The sequence below is a fragment of the Platalea leucorodia genome (genome assembly GCF_965183815.1).
Source record: "Platalea leucorodia genome assembly, chromosome: 5".
Lineage (NCBI taxonomy): Eukaryota > Metazoa > Chordata > Aves > Pelecaniformes > Threskiornithidae > Platalea > Platalea leucorodia.
The window spans coordinates 54,657,834-54,679,124 of NC_138827.1; the positions used below are offsets into that span (position 1 = coordinate 54,657,834).

Genomic DNA, 21,291 nt, shown 5'->3' on the forward strand with positions numbered 1-21,291 from the left:
CCCACTGTGGTGTTATATACAATGGATTAAATTATTTTCATTACAGAGAGATATTTTATCTTGACAACAGCGAATGTCTCAGGCCTCATGGAGGCCTCAGGAACGTGGAGCAGGAGGTAGCCCTCTGTGGAATAGCTGAGGTTTGTAAGCGTGATCAAAGAGTGATTTTTTTCTGATACATTGTGAAGTGTCTGTGTTTAAAAATGACTGGAAGAAAATACTGGCTTTGTGTTAAGCATCTGGCAAAATATCCCTTTTTGTTTACTTAGTTGCTTGTTTGTCCTAATATGCCCAGTCTCACTTTTCCATGGTTTGCCTAAAGTTGTGACTGAGCTTTGACGCTCTTGAGCAGGACACAAAACCAGCCTCTGTAATTTGTCATAGCTTCCCTTAGAAGTCTGCTTCAGAAAAGACCTTTGTCTGCTTTGTACTTCACAATGCCATTTTCCACACACTCTAATTGCCTCACCACAGTTCATGGCTTGTTTCCACTGTGGACCAGCCTGTCAGGGAGAAAAGCTAAGGAGGCAGCTTGTGGTCTGGGGGCTCTGGCAGATCGAAACATATATACAGCATGTGTTGATCAGTGGAAGGCAGCAGTGATATCTCACTCCACGGGGTATTGGCAGAATGAACAGCAGCAGCAGGTAGTTGTTAGTGGGTTGAAATAGTCTGAAATAATAAAAAAAAAAAACATAAAAGGGAATGGAAGGAGGTTTCTTAACCCATATCATTCAGAGATTAGTTGATGAGGCACCCCACAAAATCTTACACAGGTGAGGTGAGTAAGGAGCTGCAGTGTGTGGGGAAGAGTGAGAGATGGGGGAAGGCATCTGCTAAACTTTTGTCACAAGAAAAAAAATGTCATGAAACCTTACCCGTAATTTTCTTGAAGAAATAGGATTAAGACCAAAAATAACTTTCATAATATTATATGAAATAACAGGAACAGTCATAATGCAAAAGAAAGCTTTTCATCTTGCGTCAAAAGAAGGGAAGAGGAATTTTTGCTTGCTAGTTAGTCAGCTCCTTATCAGGAGTCTGCGTTATTTCCTTGGACAGGGAGAAATCAGAGTTTTGCTACTCAGAACTAAGTCAGGGAGCTTTGGCAGAAATACTGGAGTTCCCCTGTTTGTTGGGTTTTGTGTTTATTTTTGCATTTGCTATCTGTAAAGCCACAAAGAAAGAATATAACCAGAGCCATACCCTGGGAATTGTGTTTTGCATAAATTTAAAATGCCAGGAAAGAGAGTTGGAGATTAAGCCTCAATTTGCAGATAACCCTTCCTTGGCACAATTCAGGGACAGCTAATCAAGCCTGTCAGCAACATGTGGCTCCACAGAAGTTTGCATGTGGCTGGAGCAGGATTGTACCAGGGTGGAGATGCCTGGGAGAAAGTTGAGCAACAAGACACAGCTCATACCTGGGCTGGAGTGGTGGGTGCTTACGGTCACCTCTGAGACATATTCACCTTCTGGAAACTCTGCCTCTCCAGCATTCAGCAGTATGTAGTACACGTCTTGGACACGTCAAAATAAGAAAATTTGGGGGATTTAGAGCACAGGAAAGGTGGTCATAGCCTTAGCCTTGCCAAATCAATCACCAGTCAAAGGGAAGAAAGTAACTAACTTCCTAAGAGCAATCATATTCATACCTTTTGTCATTTCTACATGTCTCAAGACCATTAGTGAGCTCTTCTGACACATTTTAAAGAGTCCTTTCCTACCAAAAGATGAGTTGATGGTGATCTTCAGACAGTAGTTGACTTGGAAGTCAAAAGGACCTGAATAATGACACCATCGTGGTTTTGCTGCATTTTTCTGCTTAATGTTCCCTCAAACAGGCATGATGAGGAAGTGAGTGAAGAGGTTGTCCACATCAAGTAAGTGCTTTCTGAGCTGGCAGTCCTAGGTTTGCTTTCTAAACATAAACTTGCCCTTCTTTGTAACAGCACTTGCAGGACAGCACTTTCCTACCATGCCTTTTTTCCTTAAAAGATGAGACAGAAAACTAGGTTAAAAGTAATGGCCAGAGTTGCTCAGCTCTTGCAGTGCATCATAGCAGGAGACCAGTAAGATGATGGAGAAAATGAGGTTTCTGGCTTGCATTGCTTTGCACCGAGGAGTGGCTTGCTGTCCTCTAGTTGTGGCTACCAGTTTACCACACATTAAGGAACCCTGTTAACAGAATGTGAATGCCACTTATTTACCTCTCACTTGTGGAAGTCTACCCTTTGGTTTTCTGTGCTTTGAGGAGGTCCTAGTTGAGTCATTTAAGCCATTTTTTTCTTTTATCTCTGCTTTTTTTATGGCCACATTTTTCAAAGAAGTGAGTTCCTATTTACACACTAAGTATGTGCAAAGCCCCAGCAAATTCCATCATAAAACTTAAAACTGGGTATTTGGAAAGAGCTTGATGTCAACATCAAAGTGAAACTCAGTCTCGTCTTTTGATGTCTCTAGAGAAGAACTGGCTTCTTTGAGATCTGTTATGTTGAGAGCACTAGTTATGGGCGAGCAGCAGCTGAGGTTCAAGCCTGTCAGGTTCTCCCACTGACTCACTGTGAAGTCCACAAACCCAGGTGGGAAGTATTTATTTGGGTGTTAATGATGCAGCAAATAATACAATACTTCAATTTATAAATATACTTCAGTATATATCAAAATACTTCAATTTTAAATCCTTTAAAGCAAAACAGAAAAAGTGTGGAAGGGAACTTTAAGGTCATCTTAAATCTTCACAAAGGGCAAAAGTCATAGCATTAATAAAAATTACTGCGTTGCCATTAAAAACAACCAAAACCAGACAGCTGCTTCCCTTAATCCCCTGCTTCCCACCTCCCCTTCCTCCGGGAAAGACCATTGCACACAGCCAAAATGCGCAACTTTTAATTTCATATGTGCTAGATGAGAAGCCAGTGGCATAATTTGAATGAGGCATGATGGGGGTTTGGTTCAGACTAAAATCTTTAATAATGCTGAAGTGTGAGGGGAAGCAGTAGCCTGAAAGTGAAAAGACTTACAGTGACAAGGAATGACTCCCATGTGTGCATAAGCTCAGCTGCTTTGCATTTGTAAGCCTTAGGGTGGTAAAATACTAACTTGAAAGTCAGGTTCTGCACTGTAGAGACTTTCTTCTCACTGAGCTGAAGGATTTCTATGTGGACCAAGACAAGACACAGAGATCTTGCAGGCAGCCAGCAAGCCCATGTGTGTGTCTCAGTGCAGAGCCATGCAGGTACGCTAGGCTGGGCTTAGGCAGTGGAGCCATGGGTATGGGGTACTGACCCCAAATACCTCGTGTCCCTGGTTGTTAGTGTACACTGTTGATATAGAGCTTCTGGATCCAAACTGCCTGTTTACTGATTTACCGTGAAATCAATTTAGCTATCTCTGCATTAAAGTGGACATAATTTCATTCTGTCAGTCTCCTACTTTGATGCCTTTTTTTGTAATTTAGGCGCATGGAAGGGAGAGGAAGCCTGACAGTTTTAAAAAGAGATTGTGGTATGTGTTGTGTTTAATGGACTGAACTGCCATTCCTGTCCATAGCTCTGAGGATTTTGGATGCTTTTTGAGTCCTATAAACCCCTGGTGTGAGGCCCAAAGCATGCTGCCGGGTCACGGACCAGAGGGCTGGTGCTTTCCACCTGCATCGGGAAGCGGTCACAAGCTGAGATGGCTGCACCAGGTCAGGAGATTCACACTGGTGACAGGCAGGACTCGGGCACTTCAGCCTCCCAGGCACTGCAGAGGACAGTACCGCTGCCCTAATACGCTGGGGTCCGGCTGCTGAATACGGGCTTAGCCACCACAAGCGGCTTTTCCCCTATTCCCACAGCACCCAATGCAGTGCTGCTGCAGGCACTTGGGGAGCAAATACATATGGTATTGAATAACACACATTTATCATAGAATGCTTTGGGATGGAAGGGACCTTTAAAGGTCATCTAGTCCAACCCCCTTGTAATAAGCAGGGACATCTTCACCTAGATCAGGTTGCTCAGAGCCCCATCCAGCCTGGCCTTGAATGTTTCCAAGGATGGGGCATCCACCACCTCTCTGGGCAACCCATTCCAGTGTTTCACCACCCTCATCGTGAATAATTTTCTCCTTGTGTTCAGCCTAAATCTACCCTCCTTTAGTTTAAAACCATTACCCCTTGTCCTGTCGCAGCAGGCCTTGCTAAAAAGTCTGTCCCCTTCTTTCTTGTAGGCCCCCTTTAAGTATTGAAAGGCTGCAATAAGGTCTCCCCACAGCCTTCTCTTCTGCAGGCTGAACAACCCCAGCTCTTTAAGCCTTTCCTCATAACAGAGGTGCTCCATCCCTCTGATCATTTTTGTGGCCCTCCTCTGGACCTGCTCCAACAGGTCCATGTCCTTCCTGTACTGAGGACCCCAGAGCTGGACGCAGCACTCCAGGTGGGGTGTCACTAGAGCAGAGTAGAGGGGCAGAATCACCTCCCTCGACCTGCTGGCCACAGTTCTTTTGATGCAGCCCAGGATACGGTTGGCTTTCTGGGCTGCAAGTGCACATTGCCGGCTCATGTCCTGCCTTTCATCTACCAGTACACCCAAGTCCTTCTCCTCAGGGCTGCTCTCAATCCCTTCATCCCCCAGCCTCTATTGATATGGGGATTGCCCTGATCCATGTGCAGGACCTTGCACTTGGCCTTGTTGAACCTCATGAGGTTCACACAGGCCCACTTCTCGAGCTTGTCCAGGTCCCTCTGGGTGTCATCCCGTCCCTCAGGCGTGTCAGCTGCACCACTCAGCTTGGTGTTGTCAGCAAACTTGCTGAGGGTGCACTCGATCCCGCTGTCTGTGTCATTGATGAAGGTACTGAACAGCGCTGGCCCCAGTACGGACCCCTGAGGGACACCACGTGTCACTGTTCTCCATCTGGACATCGAGTGATTGACCACTACCCTCTGGATGCAACCATCCAGGCAGTTTGCTACCCACTGAACAGTCAGCCCATCAAATCCATATCCTTCCAATTAAGAGAGGAGGATATTGTGGGGGACCGTGTCAAAGGCCTTACAGAAGTCCAGATAGATGACTTCCATAGCTCTTCCCTTGTCCACTGATGCAGTCACTCTGTTTATTCCCACATGAATATCCACAGATTGTCACTGCAGCAATGAAAGATGTGGATTTCTTTTTAAAGTTATTTTAATGCAAACTTCCATTTAGCCGCCTGTTAGATAAGAATTTTGGTTTTTTTTTTTTTGGTCGCAGTCAGTACCTGGTTGCTTTCTACGGCTTCAATTTAACGCTGCTCCTGAAAAGGCCCCACGGAGAGCCGGTATCCCCCCCAAGGAGGGGCAGCACCGCCCGTGCTGCCCGCCCGGCTGCTGCCGCCGCCCCTCTCCTCACGGGAGCGCGGGCCGCAGCCATTAGGCGGGCACGCCGCCCTTAAGGCTGCCTGCTGCTCCTCGAGGCTGCCTTCCCTTCCGCGGAGCCTGACCGCCGCGCCCCGCCATCGCCGCGCGAGCTCCCTGAGCGGCCGGAGCTGGAAAACCGTGCCGAGACTCCGCGCTTTGCCCCCACAGCCGCCGCGGCCGGCCGGCGCCTCACGCCTCCTTAAGAGGCGGCGGTCAGCTGACGGCTGGCACCTCCCCCGCCGCGCGGGTGAAAAGTGCCGTATGCCTGCAATGGGGAACGGGATCGCGCGCTAGCCCGGAGGGATGGCCGAGCCCGCGGGACCCCAGGCAACCGTAAGCGCGGTGCCTCCTTCTTACGCGCTCAACAGCGGCTCCTCCGCGGGGTGGGAGGGGAGGGCTGACAGGGCGGGGGGTGCGCGGCTGCTGTACCCGGCCCCGCGGGCAGGCAGGGTGCGAAGGGCCTGGGCTTAGGCGGTTGAAGCATCCGCCGGGGCGGACCAGAGCGCGGCGGTGAGGAGAAGTGCCGGCTGCTCTCTCCCGCGGCAGGGCAGGCGGCTGGTCGAACCGCCTTCTCTGAGGGACGCCGAGAAGAGCGGCCGGGGTCGGGGGAGCGCCGGGCGGCGCGGAGCGGCGTCTTCCTGCGGGTGCCGCGTCAGGCACCTGCCGCCGCGCTGCCCGCCCGGCCCGGCCCTGCCCGCGCCCCGGTCCGCGCAGCGCGGCCGTGGCCGCGCGGGAAGGCGCCCTCTCCGCTCGCCCCTCTGGCAGAAACACAGTCGCTGTACGGCCTCCGCCGTCCCCAAGCGCATACGCGCGTAAAATGAAGCTTTCGTGAGGTAAAAGAAAGGCAGCGAGGGGTAAAAAAGCATTTGCGTCCCTCGCCATGTGTGCCAGAGCAGCACAACGTGTGCAGCGAGAGGTACGAGGGCATGCCTGTGGCGATCGTGCAGCAAATGGAAGGAGGGACTGCAAAAGTTAAATAAACAGCATTACGCATTGTCAGTTCCTGAGTCTTGGGGTGCTAGGTTCATGCTTGACTTCATCCAGTGTCACTGGAACCGATTTTGGCAACAATTACTGTGAACTCTGCCATCTCATTTACTTATCCCCACATAGTATGCACGATGAAGCAATCCATTTTGAAATTTAGAGGGAAGTAAAACAATATATCTGCTAAGGAAAAATTTCACAAAATGTCTGCAACAACAGCTTTTCTTTTGGGTCTGATATGAAAAAAATATGCATAAGAGGTCCTGTTTGTGACTTATAACAGGCATCTGTTAGCATATATTAGAAGTATGATCACAGACCATAATCCGTTGTTTTCACGGGGCTATATGTTCCTCTTTGGGAAGAAACTTGCACACTTTTACTGGTAGAGGTTAATTTGTTGTCCTGGTTGACCTCTGGTCAGTCCTGCTGCATGATTTGGAGAAGCTGCTGGCTCAGTGGTATGACCAGTTCCTGTGCTGGTGGTTGTGCTTCCCCCCCAGTAGCTCAGTGGTTTGCATTGGTATAAACTCAGTCTCCTTCCCTTGAGCAGCCACTGAAACTGTGTTTGAACTACTGCGCTGGGCTGTGAACTGGAGCTGCTGAGGCTCCAGCATATGTTGGCTGTGTGACTGAGCACTGCAGAGCTGGTCAGAGCTCCTCTGTTAGCACATTGTGTCCTACCTTTGGGGAAAATCCCTTCGGCCACATGAACTGTGGAGTATGAAACTTTCAATGTGGAGGCTTCTTGCAGATGAAGGCATGCAGATTCTGAAACTAGATAAAGATCTAATCCCAAGTGAGGAGCAATGGTGTGGGTAGGAGTTCTAACTGCAGTGGATATTGCTGGCAGGAAGGTGGTCTTCTGCACCTTAGTAGGCTCAGATACTTACTGTATAGTAACTATGTAAGTTCGTAGGATCAGCTTCTTTGTGGTTACTCAGAGTTGTTCAGTATACTAAGACTTTCAGAGAGAAAACGTGAACCTAAAACTGATGGACTTATTTTATTTTCTTTCTGTTAGGGGGAAGGTTTTGATTATACAGTGTAGAGTTAAGTGCTCCTCTGCCATTGTTGTCTCTCAAAATCTCCACCTTGTCCCTTTATGACCACCTTTCTGCACTCTCTTGTTCTGCTATGGCAGGGATACATAACAAAAGAGAAATGAAAACACTTATTTATGCTTGAATCACTTAATCTCCTCCTGGATGGCCAGTTAATCTACACTGGAAAAGTTTGACTCTTGGCACCAAGTGCTGTTAATGACTTGTTTTTCTGAGAAGAATTAGACAAAAAAGAAAAAAAAATCCAGTGCTGTTGCTTCACTAAGATTGCATACTTGATTTTGTCTTAACTTGAATGTGTTTTATTGAACATAGTTATCATAAGGTGCCCTTCTTGAATTTTCATGATACTTTGAATAGATTACTTTTGTCAGCTGGCCTAAAATAGCCAGAATGGGAAATGTTTCAGCCAATCTGTTTTTGCTTTAGTGTACTTCAGTGCTTAGCTTTTAGTCATACATAGGGGAAAAATAATGAGTATGGAGTGAGCCCTGACTATTTCCTTCAGAGGTATTCCTGCAAAGCCATTGAGCAGGCTTCACTGATATTTTGGGTAACCTCTACTCTCTTCCTTGGCATGTTTTCCTGACAATACCAAGGGACTGAATCCAGTGCAATCACTTTCTAGGGGCACATCTCTTCAAATCTGTTTTAATTGACATGCAATGTTCAGGTATGTGGCAACTTCTGTGACTTGCATATGGACTGGAAGAGGACAGCACTGGCAGTAGAACTGAAGCCATTCTAGATACTTGGGAACTGTGAATTCAAATTGAATTGAGTTAGCTGACTGGCTTGGACTGGAAAATAACAGGGACAGACTTGCGTAGCAGCCAGAGAAGGAGGTGTCTCCTGCTTGTACCCAGAAGTTCAAGCCTATGACAACTGACTACAAAATACAAGAAAATACTTAGTTTCCCATGGAAACTTTCTAGAACAACAAGTAGAAGCTTAGAATACAGTATGGCACATGGTTAGTGTGTGGAGTTGAGAGATGGGAGATTAAGTTCAAATTTATACTTTACCTGATACAAAATACTGATGTGGATCAAAGTCTCCTTATCCTTCAGGGCAGTATCCTAACAAGGGGAATGACCTTGAGGGAGCAAAACCGAATTTTTAATGAACTGTTTACTTGACATTCATGGGGAAGCCCATGTTTCAGTGGTTGCTCTGAAGAGAAGTACATATCAAAAATATGTGTGACTTACAGTCCAGAGGTGGTTTAACCAGTAAAATCAAGTATTTTCCTACACCTCTGGTTCAGCTGGTGTTTCAGCTCCTAGCTAAAGCCTGGGGGAGCAGTCATGAGACATGTTTTTAAACTGAGTTTACAACTGCTCTGTTTTTGTTTCATTTGCCTCTTTCTAAACAGAACCTCCATGTAATTTGTGGAAGGATTTGTCTTTAACTTCATGGGCAGTGGCAGCAAAATTGGCTATCATCTTTCTCAGAGGTGATGAACTCTCTCATGTGTGTTTGCCATGCCTCAGTGATATAACTGCGTCTTTCTCACTAGCCATAAAAACAAATCCCAGAACCTGTCTTAGTAATGGAAATGATCTCATTGCTGCCCTAGGTTATAATAACGTGATGCAGTAACAGAATACTTTCAAAAGAACTTTCTCTTTTTTAAAAAAAAAAACAACCAACAACAAAAAAAACCCAACAAAAGAGACCCAAACCACCCTGGTATTCAGACTTTCCTGACGGCTTTCATTTACTGTTTACCTCAGAGAAATGATATGAATTTCCTGACTGTACCAATTTCCAGTAGCCTGTGTGTCAATGTCTGGAGCAGTATTACTCAGCCCGTGGTACAGGGATGGCGAGTGGTCTGTAGGACATGTGAAAGTGGTCCACAAAGCAGGAGCAAACAAAGCACCAAGAAGCCCCCCAATTTTTTTTTTTTTTAAACAGGTTGTGGGGAAAGTAAATGTAACTAATGAACATTTAAACTTCAGCCTAATTTTTTAAAATAGAAAATATTGTGGCAGTACTGCAAGAGAGAATTGGTGGACTTTCCTTAGAAAGATCAAGTAGTTCTTCAGCTTTAAAGTATTGTATGGAATGAGATGATTTCTATAAAAAATAAGACCACAGTGTTGGTGAGGGGAAAAATATCAGACATATATTGATAGATGATGGGGCCATCACTGTACAGATTTTACTCATTTTCTCTGATGTTCATAATGAAATTGAAATCCATGGGCTGTTGCCCATGGATATACATGGAGTTACAACTAGGAGCTGTAACTCTCAAGCCTGTGTTGGTCCTGTAACAATTGTTGGGTGGGCAGGGGCACAGACACTGGAGTTTTTCTCCCAATACATTTTCTTTTCCCAGAAAGACAGTTGCTGAGATGACACTTTCCATTTTAGCTCATGCTTTAGCTGCATGCTGGGGCTTCCAAGACTGTCAGTGTGTGTAGTGACGGAAGCTTTTGGGATCTGGACTGACAAATACAGACATAGTAGAAGTTGCTGTGTGAGTGAGTTGCCCAGACTCTTCAAGTAATCCCTGGAGGAATAACAGGCACTTCCAGGATAAAATTAACGTGATCCTAAAGCAGATATCCAACAGGCTGCATAAATTATGTGCTAGGAGCGCCTCTATCTCTCCACTAGCTAAGCACAGATGCAGACTTTTATATGGTAGGCATTTGAAGTTAAGTGAGGTGAATCCTGCATCTGGGATCTGTGTCTCTGAGCACAGTAGTCTCCTGTGCAGACTACACAGCTCTGTTTGCAAGCACTCTTTTTTAAGTTTTGAGATGCAATCTCCTTTCAAATGAGTGGTAACATTGGTAATGGTGCATCCTAAAGCTGAGTGCAAAGAGTATAGTGATTCTTTTTTCTGCTGATAACAAAATTACTTTGGCAGACACTTACAGGCTTAAGTACTAAATTAAATGTTGCTCATTGCTAATTTTCACCACCTTAGCATGCTGAAAGCATATTTTTTGAAATATAAAGTAGGCTGTTCGCAAGCAAGAATCCTTGTCTCTCCATCATTCCAGCTTCCATCCCTAAATATGCAGATTTAGGAAGGAGACAAAGTGTAGGGTCAAAAGCTTCCACATACACAAATTCAGAACTATACATGATTTGACTCAGTCAGTTCTGTGTTTTTTGTGGTTATCTGATAGTAAAGCCATTGAACTGACTCATCTTTGATATTTATTTAATATTTTCCTTAAAATGATCTCAGCATAAATCAGTAAGACTTCTATTTCTTTTCCTACTGGTATTATCAGCCAGTTATAGCAGTGCTTATAAGATCTGTAGGAATGTACACTTTCATAATAAATTATCCTTTTATATTTACAGTGATTATAAAGTTACATATTTATTTGCACACACACAGAGGTTATAATAAGATCTCTACAAATGTGAAGTTATTGTAATAAGTGGCAGTCACAGCCCCCAAGGGATTGCATTATAGAAGACACGCGTGATGAACAAGACTGATAAGTGGAATGTTGGGGCAGATGGAGATGATGGAGTAAGACGCATGGTGAATGCATTTGTATGGGCTGTCTCATCCTGTCTGGTCCATTGCATTGGCCAGACTATTTAATAGAAAGATCTGGCTTTTGGAAAGCCTTGTATGTTAAATGTGGGGGTTTTTTTGTGGTTTGTTCCCTGCCCCCCCCCCCCCCCCCCCCCCCATTACTCTGTATCTTCAGGATATAGTCTCTAAATGGGGCTTAACTACTAGAACTGTATTTCTCATGCATTTAACTTACTGCATTGTCAATCAGACACTGAAAATAAATGTCCCCAAGTAGAGGATTCATTTTGTCCTGTTCCAAAACCCATTAACATCAGTGGGTTAACACTCACACGGAGGAGCTCTCACTGTGGCCTGAACCATTACTTTGCATGCTCTGTCAGAAAAATTGTACCTTTGTACTCAACATGCAAAAGTGTAACTCTATGCAAAATCAGCAGCTGCTGCCTAACGTTGCAGTTCTGTTAGGAAAAAAACCCACAGACCTACAAATAATTTTGGGGAGAAGGTGACTGTGTAGACCCTTGGAATGTAACTCATTAGAGGTTTTCTGGTCTTGTGTACCATCTTTTAAAAATAACCTATAATGGAGAATTGTAAAAGATAATGCACTTTTGAGGCACTTCTGTTCTTAAAAGTTTCATAAATACGGATGCCTGCTTAAATGAACATCTGGAATAATGATGATAACTTGGCATAGGCAATTTCTATAAAATATGAAACTAACCACTCTTATGTTGCTGTTTTGTTTGAATGCTTTTTCCTCCTAATCCAAAATGAATTGATAATGAGTTTCTAACTGTAGCACTAAGTGCAACACCCCTTTTATCTTTTGATGAAGGCATGAATCTGCTAAGTTTTCACAACCATAGTGTTTTTGGACTGTTGTCTTATGTGGAAAAATACTTTTTCTTTATGTAACCAAAACTCTGCAACTATGAATCAAGGACAGTGCTAGTGAAAAACCTCAAGACAAACAAGAATAGTAACTTGTACAACATCTAACAGGAAGATGGTAGGAAGCAAGTCCTAGCTTTTCTTATATCCAGTTTATTTTTATGGGTTTGTGTGTGTTCAGCGGTGATAATTGAAGACTTTTTTTTTATTTTTTTTATTTTAAACCAAGCAGTTTAAGGTTCCTGTAGGAAGTTGGTGATGTCTGTGCTTACAGTAATGAAAACCAGTTTTTTTTCTAATTGCAAAATCTGCCAACATCTTGTATTTCTCTGGCATTTTCCTCTTTGAATAGCACATGCTCACACAGACCTTCCTGGTAAGTGACTGATTACATTTAACTACGACATACTTCCAAGTATTATTTTCCTTTTTATACTTAAATTCAGTTTGCCAAGAATCCTGAATTTATTAATTTAATGAGCTCCTCAACTCTTGTGTGGCCTAGTGAATATAGGTTTAATTTTTATAAGGGTGTTTTTGATATAGAGAAATTAAGTAGCTTCTTCCTAGTCATTAAGTCAAATCTGAAGCAAAATTATGTATAAAAACCTGAAACCATGTCTCATAGTCTCACCTTAGACATTCTCCCCTCCCAAATCCACAGTGTGGTGAAAAAATGGCCACTATAATTATGGTGAATTTTATTAGGTATTGTTGTCTGAAAAATACTAAGGCATAAGGTTTTTTTTGTTTGTTTGATTTTTGGCTTATCTTTTATGTGCTTCTGAGGATTAGCTCTTGTAATTTAGGAGCTGAAATAATGCAAGCATGAAAAAGATGTTTGATATGGCTAAAGCAGAAAGAAAACAGGTTTTGTTGCTTGTAAAACTTTTTTTTTCACCAGTGAATGCAAAGTAAGGAGGATCATATGAACTGAGCTTGGCTTCTCCCTCCAGTTCCTTCTTCTCTTTAAAATTACTATTTTACATAGGTCTGCCTATGATCAGCTGTAACGTTGTATAAATGTTTCTGAAAGAATCTCAGAAAAAATGACGGTGCTAAGTAGAGCAGAGCAGGACAGTGCTGGCTAACGCACTCCTGTGTGCAGGAGGAGAGCAGTGTCCAATCTGTTCTCTGCATAGTTCAGATGAAGAATTTGACCCTGAATTTTTTGCATGCTAGAGAAGAATATATGCGTGGTTGTGGGTCAGTCCTGCTTCTTGGTATCACTCGCTATGCATAAATGAAGGGCCAGAGAAAGAACAAGCATTGGGGATGAGGGAGAACAAAATTCATATGCGTGCTCTGAAATGAGTAGTGTGGGAAGGTGAGCATTAATCTCCCCCAGCTGAGAGTGACCTGGCCACGTACAGACTGGCTATTTTGAATTAACTTCAGTTTTGAGTATAGACGTGATAAACTCTCCCAAAAAGAGTCTTATTAAAACCGATGTAGTTCTTTAATAATGGCTTTTTGCTTTGGCAAATTGACGTTTTCTGAACAAAAACTCTTGTTGAAAAGTGCTTGAACATCTCCACTGGGTGTTCCTCTGTCCGGTAATATGTGTCAGTCATTTTCCTTTTAGCACAGAGCGGGCACATCAACTGGTGTTTTAATATGCTGAGAGAGAGTTTGAGTTGGCAAGGGAGGTAGTAAGCCCTCCGTGTCTTAAGAAATAGTTAAATTAAAAGCTTAGACTGTTTGGTAAGAGAGTAGTCATAGTTCATCTAAGTTTTGCTGAACTTTCTCTGGCTGACCAATCCTCTATGCCTCAGAGAAGAGTATGAAAGTCCCCCTTATGTCCCTAATTTTGCAAAGCTATTCTAACAAGGGAATATGCAAATTTGGGGTTTCTTCCTGACTTTGATTGCTGTCCATTTATTTCTTGAGTCATTGTTTGTGGCTCCTTAGTGAATTGATTGTGTTGCATTCCTGAAGGCCACATTTAAGGTCTGGGTAGCTAGCAGTTACTGCTTTTTTGTTAGTTTTGTGGGTTTTGTTCACTTTATGTAACCATTGGTGTAGCTAACCTTTTGGAACTGGTAGAATCGGATTACAGTAAGGTTTGACATATCTTCTTGCTTATGATAAATAGAAAAATTTCCAATAATTGTAGTAAATCAAAATGTTATTTTCAGTTTTAACCCATCTCCAAAGCCTTAGTTGGTAATGTTGTGAATCTGTTAATAGTGGCTTGGATCCTTCCCCTCATCCTCTTAGGGGCTGGCTGTGTTGTTAACAGTAGCACTTGAGGTAGATGTCTAAAAATGAAGCAAGCATCACCCGATTCAAAGCTTTCTTCTGAAATCTGCAGAGAAATTGCAGTAGAGTTCTTGCAGCAGCTTGGCGTTTTTGCTGTTGTTACTCTTAACTCAGTGGAAATGGTGGGGCAGAATATTCAAGCCATTTTGATGCTGCTACTATAGCCCTGGGAAAAGAGCCGGCGCAGGTACTTGTCGGCTGGAGCACGGATGGCAGAGATTACCAGGGAAGAGAGAGCACCTCAGAAAAGTCGTGAGAAGCATGGTACAGAAAGAGGAAGCTCCAGAAGGGGCAGAATAACGTGCCACTTCCTTGTGCAGTCGCCAAGCAGGAAGATAGCTTGCTGCTTACCCTCTCCCGCTGGGAGAGGAGGGCTGCGGAGGAGGTGCTGCAGTCTTACTTGAATTTGTAGAGGAAATCAAAACACCTGAATAAATGCTTTGCTGATGTAAGTTTGGCTTCAAACGCAAGCTGGTAACTCGGGAGCTGTTTTGTAACTGCTCAAATCCTGCACTGATGGCCCCTCTGGCTAGAGGCGCGGCTGCATGGGGATAGGCAGGCTTTGCCCCAGGCTGTTTCTGGCTTTGTGTGGAAGCCGCGTGTTAGATACGAGAACACCACCACTGGTATTGATGCACTTTCTTTTGCAAAAGTGTCCCGCTGCAGACTTCTCAGGAAAATGGATAGGGCAGTTGAGCTATCCTGCTGGGTCTAGTATTTATTTATTAAATCAGATGATTATAAAATTATTTATATATGAAAAATGCAAAGAAATCTTTCCTAGTGGAAGTTTACCACTTAGTTTCTCCTCTCAAGAATATAATATATGCAGTAGGGATGTTTACATTTGCCTTTGTGTCTATGTGTTTGTGTCTAAAACGTAGGTTTATATTACTTAAACTCCAGCTTGGCAATAGCCATAAAATATTTCCATACAAATTTTACTCATATTATTTAAAAGAGGCTGAAAAATCTCAGCGTCAGAAGTTTGTTCATGACTACTTTTACTAGAAAGTCCTGACAAATTCCTTGAGTCACTCTAACTACTTTGCCATGCTTTTAATGTTATGATCGTATAGACCAAAGGAAGTCCAGCACAATTGTCCCCTTTATTGCAGACGGTGACCAGAGCTCGTATTTTGAGTGAATAGTCCAAAACCAGAACATGAAAGCTGTAATGCTGAGTCACGCTGTACAGACACTATGAGTGTACGATGACGAAACACACCTTTCTTGTGCAGTCCTTTCTCCATCCCTGCAGTGCCAGCATGACAGTAGCCTGTGTGTGCTGCCTGGCATTACAGTTGGCACTGAAATGCCAGGAAATTCAGAAGAAAAGAGCAGTTTGGATAACTTGCTCTGGATACGAATTGAATTGAAAAATAATTTTAAAAGATATTTAAAGGAAATATTTGCCTAACTTTCAGCTAAATTTGTTTTATTGTTGATGTGCATTACCTGAACAGAAGCCAGCTGTTAATTTCACCAGCTCCTTGCATTTTTAGCTATTATTGTGGTTGTTCTTTTGTGTGTAACCACTGCATAACTATAATGCAGAAGGATTGTCATCTGCAATTGAAGCCTGAGAGCATTGGACAGCTTTGTATGCTTGTCTCTTCCCCAAAATGTCAGACATAAATACTAAAATAAAAATTTATTCTAGTATTTTTCCCTGAAGTTTTTTATTTTAAACCATCCCTATTTTACAGCAGGGAAGCAAAAGAAGGAATGAAGGCATAGATAAGCTAAAGATATGTAAGAACCAAACTGTCATTATTTTAATAAAGTCTTTAAAAGGTGTTGGCCCAGAAATATTTAGAAGTTGGATGGCATCCCTGTTGTCACCAAGGGAGAGTGAGGGGTTTGGATTGAGATCTTTGGAGTGTATATCTAGTGCCCTAAAACATTTGGCAACAGTTCTTTCCACAGTACCAATGAGACTTCTTAAAGGGGGTTCCTGGAGGTTTTGGCAGGCAACAGCTCTCGGCCAGCACACTGCAGCACAGTAGAGGAAATGGAAAGTTTTGTCAAAAATCCAGGCAAGAATGGAATGCAGGGGAGTTTTTTCTTTTCTTCCCTTCACCTAAGTTTTAAAGGAATATATTCAACAAACATCTCTGTCCAGTCAGGTGTTGCACTTGAGATGTATATAATTGAATTTTAGAAGTTAAATTATTTAAGTGTTTTCATTTTTGGCAACACTTTTAAAGCTGCCACTGGTATTGAGTTTTTACATTTCGGAGAGCCTGGCTTGACATCTCAAACATGCTAGGTAGTTGGGGCACCCATTATCTTGGAGTTAAGTATGAGTTTTGGTTCTCTGCTGCCTTAAGTTTGGCTTCCAAAAGTAAGAATACCCTTCAACTTTTTATCTGACAGTTATTAATTTATTTGTGGAATAATTAAATTCCAAAATCCTAATGTGCAGAATTGCTGGGTATTTTTTAATCTTGCCTTTTTTTAATTGCAGTGTGCATATAACAAATAGCCTGCATAGATGATCTTCTTGAAATGATTTAAATAATAGGTGTACTTGACTAGTGTACTATAATTGTTTTTACGGGGAACATATCGTAAAAATTCTTTTTTCATGCGACTTCCATCAGATTTTCCACATTCTTCTTTGGTATTTGGCCTTCTTGCTGGAAAAACAAGCTAGCTGATTCCTACATAAGCTACAGGGAGTCTGAGCTATACAGTGGTGATTACTGATCAAATGCCTGAGGTTTTTTGACACATTTTGAGACTCTGCTGTCTAAACTATCTGTCTTGTGGCTTGGATTTCTGTAGAAAAAGGCAGTGATCTTTGCCATTTTTAAAGAATATTCTTGGAGTCCCTCAGCTGAGTTGTTTTTTTTTTTTTTTTTTTTTTTTACACCCAAAGCTGTGTTTTATTGCTAGTGCAATTTCAATTGAAGTGAAATATAAGACATTGGAGAAAAGTTATATAAAGACATAAACTCAAAGAACCCTTTCATTCTCAGAATAAATTAATTCCTTACTTTGAATTTACTCAGTCCCACTTTCTTATATTTTTGCAAGTTCCCCATACAGTAAAATCATGTATGATGTCATGGCTCTTTCTTGTAACCTCTTGCATACTGTTGCAGTGAGTGTTTCTTGTTAACTCTCCTTTGCGTAAGCAGTAAAACTGTAGGATAAACCATCATGCCCTGAATCAGTTGCCTCTTCCTTCAGGCCTGTAGTTAGTGTTCATGGTGAAAATACAGTACTTGCTAGATAGGAAATGTACTGGGAACTTCCATGGCTGATGTGAAATAGGTGCAGGTATTAAGGCAGAAATGCTTCCAGCCTCTTGAATGTTCCTGTTGGTAAGGTCATTCCTTGCAGAATGTAAGATAGGAATTTTTTTTTTGTCTTGGACTAAATCTAGCTTAATTAATTTTATTATGGGAGCAAGTCTCATTTCCCCTGACTCACCAAGTCTTGCATCCTGTTACAGGAGGTTACTATAACATGGAGCTCTTCAGGAGGTGCTAGGCAGTAGTATATAAAGAACTGGCCTGATTATTTTACCACTTCTGTTTTCCTTGCTTTTGGCCTCTAAAGTAGCCTCCAGCACTAGATAAGGTATAAATTTACCTTGCTCAAGACTTCTGTGATGTTTCCAGAGTTTCAGCCCTGCTAGGATATTTTATAGTGCTCTCCTTCCATTGAAAGGAAATCTTAGTTACTCTGTGTCACCTGTAGTTTCAGTAATTGCTTTACAGGCTGACAGGTCATCTTTCAAAAAGATTGACGGTCTTTTCATCTGTTATGTCCTCTTTAGCAGGAAGTCAGATGTGGTTTCCCAATCTTAAAATCTCCTGTCTGTGCTGTGTCAACTTCCTTGCCAAACCTCACCCCAGAGCATCCTCCAGAAATGTGGCACAAAGGTTGAGCTTTTTGCTCTTCTGCTCAGAATCCTTCCTTCCACCCATGTTGTCTTAGCATGGGAAGAACAGTCATTGCACATCAGCCAAGCATATACTTTTTCATTTGTGATGAAAATGGAGTGATGGGTTCTCTACACAGGGTAAGAGGTAAACCTTGTTTCTTGTGTGGGAAGACCTAAATTAAGAAATAACATTACAGTGATTTTCCAGGATGCTAGGCAAAATCATGTAGAAACAGATTATTTGTTATTTCTGTTATACAATGGCAGGATCAATCTGTAACCAAATAAAATTCTGTAATCTGATTTGATAAAAATGGATGCTGACATTCATACCAAAAGCCTGAGTCAGTAATTAGCTTGTGTCTGTACCCCTTACTGTTATCGTATTAGGTTGAGCATTAATGACTGTACCAGTGAGTCACACTTATTCACTTTTTTGTTTTAATTGTCCGTGTCTTTGATTTTTAAGAAGAATTGGCCAGCTTGATGTAAACAGTCTCCCTTTTATGATTTTTCTTACTGTCTTGAGGATGTATTCTGGTGGTGATATTTATACTGTGTTGTGCTTTACTCATTTTCAGAGCTTTTCCGCTCCGTGAGACTAACTGTGGAGTAAGCTCATACTCAGCATGAAATGGGAAAATCTTATTATTCTTCTTGTCCTTTGTCCTCAACATATCCTGTAAAACTGAATTATCTATGGGAATTTACTGGATCAAGACTAAGAATGAAAACATTCCAGTAATAATCTCTAACCGTGTGTGTGTAACTTCTTTTTGTGGAATTGCTCTGTTATTGTTGGTCTTTGGATACTTTATCCATTTCAGTCTGTCACCTCAAGTGAAAATGAGCTAAGATCACAGAAGAATCTTGATTTAAACAGTGATCCACTTATCCGCTAATAGCTTGTTACTTTTGATGTCTGGAACTGTGCCTAACAATTAAATGCTCTGGGGCTGACAAAAGTAGAGTTCACTTTTGGGTGTAAGTGAGATTTAGGAACTTAGCAGAAAGCTGTCTCTATAACATGACTAAGCTAAACTATGGCCTACTCAAGAGGCTATGTTTGCTATGATGTTTTGTAAGCTTGGACAATTTGTAAGCTTGGACATTTGTCAATAAACCATCAAGAAATATATTGTTAATCAGTCTGGTCAGCTTAGTTAATTCTGGTGATACTGTATGAATTGACAGAATTTATGCTTGTGTTGTTGCAGAGGCACTGCATGTGAGGTGCTTTGCTAGTCCTTTAGGAAGAAATGCTATCAGCCCTGGGAACAGCACAGTTCACAGATGATTTAATACCACCAGATAGCAGGGAAACAAAACAATACATGTTAATAACACTAAAGTGTCCTTGAAGATCTGCTTAGAGGTACTGCTTCCCCTGTAATCTGTCAAGGGTTGGCCTGCCATCAGCTTCAACTCCAGTTCTTTGTATGCACTTGTGCTACAGTCCTTAATTAGTTGATGATTTTTCCATTAGGCTTTGTGGGATGGACAGTGTATAGTGGCAGTGTTAAGTGAGATAATGTTGTGATCACAGCTCTATTTACTGCAGATGTTTGAAGTAAACATTCTTCAAGACTTTCCCTGCAGTTCTTGATAAGTGTAATAGGTAGCTACTGTTAGTGCTGTATTTTGGCTCCTCTGCCACGTTGAGACTTTAGATATAGAAATATATTAGTGTGCTTAACCCAAACTCCATTGATAATGTAGTGCAAGCTTGCAAAGGGCATGCTGTAATTTTATTAGGGACAAGTAACTCCAATTTGAATTAAATCCACTGTAAACGACGTAAGTATTCGTCACTTATACATATATGTCTGCTACCACTTCAGATGTCCTGCTGGCTTCTGGCAGAGCATGGATACCTGTCCATCTGCCAGCCCTGGGGTACCGTAGGTATGCTCACATGTTTGAAATGGCACTGGATGCCTGTCTTTGGGTACATGCCTCAGTTTATCACATCCTGAAAGACTGCAAACCAAGAGCTCCAATTTGGAGTAGTACCAGCATGACTAGGGCTGGGATCCATCATGCTGTTGGTTGGAACTGTATGGAAAATCAGGATATTAGGCTTTGTGTATTACATCAGGGTCTACTTGATCCCTGGCCCTTTTCTCCCTATCCAGAGACTCTGCCTGTGTATCTTCAGCTTGCAGTTTGTGCATGTGTGTTTGTGATACAGTTGTTACTTATGTGATTGCATATTTGTCTGTTTGCATGATCCTTGCCTCATTCAACATGGAGGACAGATGGCGCTCAGGGATTCATTATGGCTCTGTAGTCAGAGAGACTGTTGTTTGCAGGATCGCAAATGTGTTTCCTGCAGATGTTGAAATAAATGAGGCAGGGGGTTATAGGAAAAGAGAGGATGATCTCATGTCTAAGCCACTCATCCAGTTGGGTGATGATCTGGAGAACTGGAACTCTGCCTCTAGGATGCTGGACAAATAACTCAAAGCAGGCTGCTTGTCCTAGGCCTAATTAATTTTCTTATTTCCACAGATAGAGCAGTATCCTCAGCTTAGTTTCGTGTATCTTCTCAAAATGAGCGTGGTTACTTGTTGGTAGTTGACTGTGCAGTTAGGGGAAATGGTGTATTTTCTGTTTTATGACTTAGAAATTTCCTCTTCATTACAGTGGTTGGATAGCCCTCACTGTTCCCTTTTCTTGATTCCCTTTGAAGTTTGTAACACTTCCTCAAAAACTGATATGGCAGGGCTTGTTTACCAAGGTTCTTCAATGTCCTACTTCAAGTAGGACAGAAGGTCAAATAAACTGGAATGTAACAAACCAGCTATACAGTATGCCTATTAACACAATGCTACTTCCCTGCCATCTGCCTGTTTATGCTACTGCTGAATTTGGCTGATAGAATTTTAATAAAAATAAGTCTTTGCAATTATTATTACAGTAGCAGAAATAATGGTGGATTTGTGTGTTAGAGATCTTCCTTTAAGTCTGTAAAGGTACTTGCTTTCTGTGATAAAGATGGCTTGTACCTGCCTTGAATGAAAACTATGAACTGAATGTATGTTAGTATTTCTTATTCAGACTTCCTTAGATAAAAACAAATAAATAAAAACAGGGTAATTTCTCATCTCAAGCTATTGTTAGGGCTGGCAGGATCAAAGAAGGGATATTGTAATATTCTAGTGATCATAATAAAACAAAATTTTTATGGAAATGCCTGCATATAATTGCTCAAGAGCAAGGGTTTTGGGAGTGACATAAATCATAATTCTTTAGGGCTTATTCTGCCCTTTCAAAATTGGGG

At 42.2% G+C, this 21,291-nt stretch overlaps 1 protein-coding gene across 1 annotated transcript in view; it reads left to right on the plus strand.

Moving 5' to 3' along the window:
- Positions 1–5,645: 5,645 nt before the first annotated feature.
- PLA2G4A (phospholipase A2 group IVA) overlaps positions 5,646–21,291 on the plus strand; it is an 86,306-nt gene continuing 70,660 nt past the window's right edge. Inside the window, exon 1 of the mRNA XM_082312097.1 lies at positions 5,646–5,719. The gene's annotated coding sequence lies outside the window, so the exon portion shown is untranslated. The remainder of the gene's footprint in view (positions 5,720–21,291) is intronic.